The sequence below is a fragment of the Fukomys damarensis genome, unplaced genomic scaffold (genome assembly GCF_012274545.1).
Source record: "Fukomys damarensis isolate Sample0158 unplaced genomic scaffold, DMR_v1.0_HiC HiC_scaffold_39, whole genome shotgun sequence".
NCBI classification, from domain to species: Eukaryota; Metazoa; Chordata; class Mammalia; order Rodentia; family Bathyergidae; genus Fukomys; species Fukomys damarensis.
Genome location: NW_022900951.1, coordinates 78,729,668 through 78,737,125, shown reverse-complemented (window position 1 = coordinate 78,737,125; position 7,458 = coordinate 78,729,668).

Sequence of the window (7,458 nt, the reverse complement as noted above, 5' to 3'; positions counted from 1 at the left end):
CTTTGTACTTTTAAAAGCTTTTTATATTGTACTGAATGCCCCATACAGAAAAATGAGCACAAAGAAATAGGAGTGTATAGCTTAATGGTTTACCAAGAATCAAACAGCCATGTAATCAGCACTCATATCATGAAACATAACATTAACAGCTCCTCAGAAACCCCCTGATGATCACTATGTCCTCTTTATCCATAAAAGTAACCATTAGACTGACATTTCTGAGAATTGCACCCTCATTTTTCTTTTTTTCCTAATTTTTAAAATGGATTTACCACCTAATTGTGTATCCCTAAACATTAACAGTTTACTTTTGCTGCTTTTTGAATTTTATATACATAAAATTAAACAAGGTATATTCTTGTGTATATGGCTTCTTTTGCTCAACATTATGTTTGTGAGACTCATCCATTATTAATCATGGAAGTAAATAATGTGAAAACCTATGAAGTGGAAAATGAGAATATCCTTTGAATTTTACACTAATCTTAAAAATCATTTCCTATACTAGATCATGATGAGAATCTACCTAAGAAAAAGGTGACCTCGGATATATAAAGTTAGGGCAAATGTAGCAGAAATCCCTTGGAGGCTGTGAGGGGAGTGAATGTTTGGGTGTGGGTGTGCACACTATCTTACAGAATTACAAATTGCAAACCAGGTAAAGTAAAAATAAATGCTTCATTAACTTTAAGGAGCATTAAACTAGAAGATAATTATTTTTTAAAAAAGGATTCAAAGAATCATCAGTAGAATGAGCTTAAAGTGTCAAACCAAAGTTTAGGCTGAAGTGAAGTTTCTTAAATTGTCCTAGTGAAAAAAAATTTTTTTGTTTGTTTTTTTGAGACCTTCTCACTGCGTAGTTCAGGCTGACCTTGAACTCACTAACGGTGATCCTCCTGCTTCAGCCTCCCAATTGCTGGGATTACAGGCATGCACTACTGTGTCCAGCTTTTCCAGGTGAAATTTTTGAACAGAATTAAAGACATAAGAAGAATTCACTTCAAGAAAGGAGTTAACGTTATGAATAATAAATAAACACAAAGAGTTTTATCATTGGATTTTAGACCTCAGGTTAACATTTGCTAAATGCCTTTCCTAGTGTCTACCTCTTGAAATACAGAACTGCAGGCTTTCCTTTTACAGACTTGCCAAAACACTAAAGGGACTGCTTGAGTGGTGATTGCAAATATGACGCATAACTGCCAGGGCTTTGGCTGAAATTTCTGACCAAACTGAACAAAGAGACAAGGAATCTAATGTTTATAGTAAATGATGGTATGAAAAAGCTGACCTCTGAATTCTATCTTAAGTTTTTGGTGGTGAATCTGTAATAATATGAGTACAAAGATTTCAATTATATTACTCTCAATTTACTTAATAGACATAATACAATGCCCTATGTGTACATAATACAATGTACTTACGTGTGTAGGAGGGTAATGGAGATAGAGCACAACATTTAAGAAAACTCATGTCTAAGAGAAAAACAAAGTAGATGTAGTCAGGGTTTTGGTTTTTATTGTTTGTTTTGAGTTAGAGGAAATGAAAAGACAATAGAAATAAAATAGTGTTATTTAAAATCTATGCAAAATGGAAAATTACAAAATACTAAGGCAATTTTAAACAACCTAAATAAATGGATTGATCAAACCAATGTTCACTGGTTTGAAAACTCACTATTTTTAATGTTAATTTTATCCAAGTTCAAGGCTAGTCTGTGCATCTTAGCAAGATCCTGTCCCAAAATAAGAAAAAAAAATTTTTAAAGGATAGAGATGTAGCTCAGTTGTAGAGCACCTCTGGTTTCAATCCCTAGTATTGCAAGAAAAAAAGGTACACAAACCCATAAACTCTATGGTAATAGAGGTTAAAACTGTGGTTATTTTTAGAGTGTTCAAGAATACTCTAACAGCGTGAAGAAGTCTTCTAATGTGCTGGAAATGTTCTAAATATTGATCTGGGTGGAAGTTAGCTATCTGTGTGTTTGTATGTGTGTGAATTAGGAGAGCTACATGAACAATCTGTTGACTTAACTATATGAAAGAAAAATATTTTAAAAAGAAAGGAAAACGTTATCAGTTATTTTACAATGCTCTCACATTATAATTTAATAAGTGAATAAGGGCTGGGGATTTGGCTCAGTGGTTCCACTGCCTGCCTTGCAAGCACAATAGCCCAAGTTCAATCTCTGGTACCACAAAAAAAAGTGAATGATTGTTTCTCCTTCAAATTGATAGCTGCAGGAAGGGCTACTTTTGTCTTCCTCTAAACAGATCATTATGCTTTTTTTTTTTTTTTGGCTCACTTTCAAAACCTTTCTGCTTGTTTTTGCTCTATCCAAGTATAAAAGAACTGAAAATTTTATTCCTACTAATAAATATTACTCGATACCATACAATCATGATATATTCTCCAGAAGACTTGCTCTGAATTTAAGATGGTTTGTCTTTGGCAAATAATCAGAGTAAAAATGTCATTCACTGCTGTGTGCCTGTTACTAAATTCTGGGGTGCTGGAGTCTCTTTCTAGAAGCAGTTTCTAGGTTCTTTCTGTCCTGAACAAAGAATTGGTCAAGACAAGCTCAAATAGTAGCAGAGTTTTACATTTATTAAAGGTAGGGGGGAAAACAGGTTCTAAAGAGAAAATTTGGACCGAGTAAAAGTAGAAAAGAAAGTACACCCTACAATGTGAAGGTGGACCATTATGCAAGACAGAACACGGTGGCAAAGAGCTCAACGTGGACAATTCTCTTCGTATTACCCCCTTCTCACGCTGATGTCAGGTCTAGGCATCCTATGGACAACATGCTTTAGTTCTCCTGAGAAGTCCATGTGCAGGGCTTTGGGAACTGTTCTGTGCATGTGTCCTGAGATTTTGTAATTGATAGATCACACCTAATTCCCCAGCCAGTTTTGCCACCCCCTAGTCTCCTGCCTTACGTGTGTGTGTGTGTGTGAGTGTGTGTGTGTGTGTGTGTGTGTGTGCGCGCGCATGCTACATTCTCCTGGGAGTATTCATACCAAATTTGAAAAACATGCTTTTGAGTAGCCAATGTAGTCACAATTGCTAATCAACAGGAAAAATTTTGAAGTAATCAAAGGGACTACTGACTCTTTTTCTTAGTGAGGAGCAGAGATCTTTCTAGCTAAATTCTGATCTTGTGCTCACTTCAGCAGCACATATACTAAAATTCTGATCTTACTATTCTTCCCTTTATTTATTAGCAGTATTTGGCCTGGAAATTTTCCTGGAACATGTGTTCAATTAGAGGTGAGGGAGACAGATAGTGTACTAAACATTAGTAATAAAACAGTCATTAGCAAGCAAAAGTAGTCATTATTCTCTGCTCTAATAAGAATGTGTTTTATCTTATTATTTAAAGAGGAATCAGTATTTTTATTAGGAGTTTTCAAATTTTTCTTTGGAGGAAGTTTACGTGTGTTTCAATTATTCTCAACTGAGGCTTAGCTTGGGGCAATAATTCAAAATGTTTGAATTATATATAGTGCTAAGAAAAAATATTAGAAAAGAAGGAAAAAATGGAAACAAAATTTTTGTAAATAGGGAGGGGAGAAGGGATGGAAGGGGGGATGGGCAATGGGGAAAAAACAAGGACCAAGATACATCATGTATAGATACAAATTCCCAATGTTGAATGTGACCATAATGTATACCTAAAATGTACCAATAAACTTAATGGGAAAAATTAAAAAAAATATGTGGCGAGTAACTGAAAACAATATTGATGTGCTAATGTTAAAGTGAGGTAGAAGATTAGGGCTGGAGCAGAACTGGTCAACAACTGGGTGGAATCTGTCAAAGTCAGTAAGACCCAGGGCACATGTGCAGAATATAGTTCCTTTGTAGCTCCTGAGCACTGTACATGGAACCAATCAGGAAAGTTCCATTTTCATTCTTCATTTACATCTGGGGTGAAGTCAAGCCAGTCTTCTGATAGGGCAGTTTAAGTCTGGGCAGGCCAACTGAGTTTTTCATAGGATAACTGCTGCCCCAATGCCTTATCTCTATGAAGGAGAAGACAATTCAAGAATTCCAGATACCAAAGACTGCTTCCCCTTATCCTTGCCACGCTTGTGAGTCTGTTTACTGCCTGCTTTCACTCTGCAGAGCTTACTTGTTTTCCACCTTCAAAAAACGTATTTCCTTTCAGTATATCTCGTCTAATTCTTTGTTCAGGAAACCAAGAACTTAGAAAAAATTTCCACAGGACCCAACATCTGGTAACAAAAGCATTAAATATAAAACAATCTTTCAGTTTTCTTTACATTGCTGTGATTTATTATGATGTTGCTCATTCCTGAAATAATCTGTATTTTCCTTTATATGGTATTAGATTTTATGGTGCTACTAATATTTGAAAGAAGGAATTTTTCTTATAGGAGTAGAAGTAGTAGCTTGAAATATCATATGATCTTATGTTCAACAAGTATAATAAAGCAAGCACAGAATCTAGCATTAGTCGATCTGAAAGTCAGATCTGACTCCATCATGAATGATTATATGTAACTTACTTAATCTTTCAAAGTTTGTTTCTTCATCTATAAAATAAGATCATTACAAAATAGCTGCCATAGTGAAGTATATGGAAGAAAGTCACCTATATAATATCCTGAAATGTGAAATGGATATACAGAATTTTTAATGTTATAGTAAAAGCAGGGCTCATGAAGGTATAGATTCTGGGTTCAAAAAACCTAAAAATACCAAACACTCAAAAACTTATAAAAATATTAATGGTGATAATCTAAGATTAATATAAACTGGTTGTTAGGAAAAAAGAAAATAAGAAACAGAGGTACAAGCTCAACAGGACAGGTTTATCCCTGAGAGGGATCACTCTGGAACTCGAGACCAGACCAGTAGCTCTTGGACAGGCTATGGGATCTTTTTTAGGGTCGTGGAGAGAGGGGAGTTCAGTGAGAGTGGGTTGAGGCTCCCTGCCAAGAACAAGGCTTGAGAGAGCACAAGCAGTAATGGTTTCCCAAGGACAAGGGTTGGGAAAGTGTAGGGAGTAGCCCTATCAATAGGAGAGCTGATCATATTATGAGTCCCCGGTTCAGCTGTGCTGGGACAGAGTGGTTTAGAGGGGTCTCTGATCAAGATGGTGGCGGTCAGATTCCTTCACTGGTATTTTTAATGGAAAAAGGTTACTTTTCAGTTCCAAGAAATAAAATAGTACTGGGAGGATAGATATGTATGTGTATGAGAAAGAGAGAATCCACAGAAGGAAAAGATTACGCACAAGCCTTTACATGCTAACCCATGTGAACCTTGTAGAGCTTGATACAGGCACCAAAATATAATCTTAAATTATAAAGAAAATGACAGAAATAATACCATAGATGAAATAGTCTTTCCAAAAGATCAAATATACCCTCACCTTGTAGAAAAAGGAGGGGAGCAGAGGAACATGTCAAGTATTTCCATGGGGCGCCTGGGATGTAGCACAGTGGCCCTATGCCTGCCTGGCAAGCACAAAGTCCTGAATTCGATCCCTGGTTCTGCAAAAACAACAACAAAAAACAACATTATCATGAAAATTTAATCAGCAAAATCTAGACAAAGGCTAAACACTCTTTTGTTTCCTCAACAAATATAGTACAAAATAAAGAAGGAAAGAGTATGCACAGATTGAGGCTAAAAAGATACATCCACCAAACACAGTGTGTGGACCATTTTACAATTCAGAAAGAAATGGTCAGAACAAAATAGTTTGAGATCATCAGGAAAATATAAAGTATATGCTTGATTATATTAAAGATGTACTGTTAATGTTTTAGATATAATAATGATATTAATAGGTTTTAAAAAAGAATTCTTGAGAGCACAATAAAACAACTGCAAATCCCTCAAATAATGAATTTTAAAATGGGCAAATTATCTGAACAGACATTTCAAAACAGAATATATCAAATAGCAACATTAGGGCATGGTGGCACATATGTGTAACCCCAACACTTAGGAAGTTGAGGTAGGAGAATCATCACAAGTTTGAGGCCAGCCTGGGCTATAGAGTGAGTTTGAGGCTAGCCTGAATCATATAGGGAGACCCTGCCTCCAAAAAAATGTATCAAATGGCCAATAAGTATATGAAAAAATGCTCAACATCATGAGTCATCAGGGAACTTTAAATCAGTATCACAATAAGATATCTTCTAACCTCATTTAGAATAGCTATACTCAAGATAAAAAAATCACAAATGCTGACATCGATGCAGAGAAATGGGAATCATACGCTGTTGATGGGCATGTAAATCAGTACAACCACTATGGAAATTCTTCAACACCTAAATGCAAAAGTACCATATGATCTACACTACTGGGTATATATCAAAAGGAAATGAAATCAGTATGTTAAAGAGACACTTTGCTATAATTTAGAATTATCTCTGGAAGACCCATTTGAAAGGTTTGGTCCCTAGCTAGGCATACTGGGATGTGGTAGAAATTTTAATAGGTGGGGACTACTGGGATGTCTTTAGGGGTATTCCCTTGAAGAAGATAGTGGGGCCTCAGACGAACCCCCATAATTTTTCAACTTTCTGGCCATGAGGTGAGAAGCTTTGTTGTAATGTGCTCGATGCCATGAAGTATTACTTGCCATAGGCCTGAAAACAATAGAGCAATCAATGAGAGACTAAAATCTCCAAAACTATGAGCCAATTATGTGTTGATAAACCTTTTCTCTTTATAGTCTGATTATTTTACATACTTGTTACAGTTAACAGAAAGCTGACCGACACGCATCTGCCCTCCCACATTTATTGCAGCACATTCACAACAGCCACAACATGGAATCAATGAAAATCTTTCAATTGATGAGTGGATACAGAAAATGTGGTATAGATACGTAATATTATTCATCAATAAAAAAGAATGAGATCATGTTATTTGTGGCAACATGGTTGGAACTGGAGGACATTAAGTGAAATAAATCAGGTACAAAACTTAAATACTACATGGTCTCATTCATATGTGGAGGCTAAAAGGTTGATTTCAGAGAAGTTGAAGGTAGCATAGTGGTCACTAGATGATTTCAGAGAAATAGAAAGTAGCACAGTGGTCACTAGAGGCTAGGAAGGGTAGAGGAAGCAGGGATAAAAGAAGGTTAGAAAATATATAGCAAAATAGATAAAAGGAATAAATTTTAGTGTTCTATAGCACAGTAACGTGACTATAGTTTACAATTTGTTATATATATTATAAAGAACTAGAAAAAATTTGAACAAAAACATAAATGTTGTATATATGAATTCACACTGAAACCCATAAATATATACAATTATATAATTTAAAGAAGTCTCTTGTAAGCTTACTTTGGTCATTTATAAACTAAGAGTACAAAGAACTGAAATCCTATGGGGGTGGAACATATGTGGACTTATCCATTTGTGGTCCTTATTTAAACTTTTTTTTGAGACAAGGTCTCAGTATGTT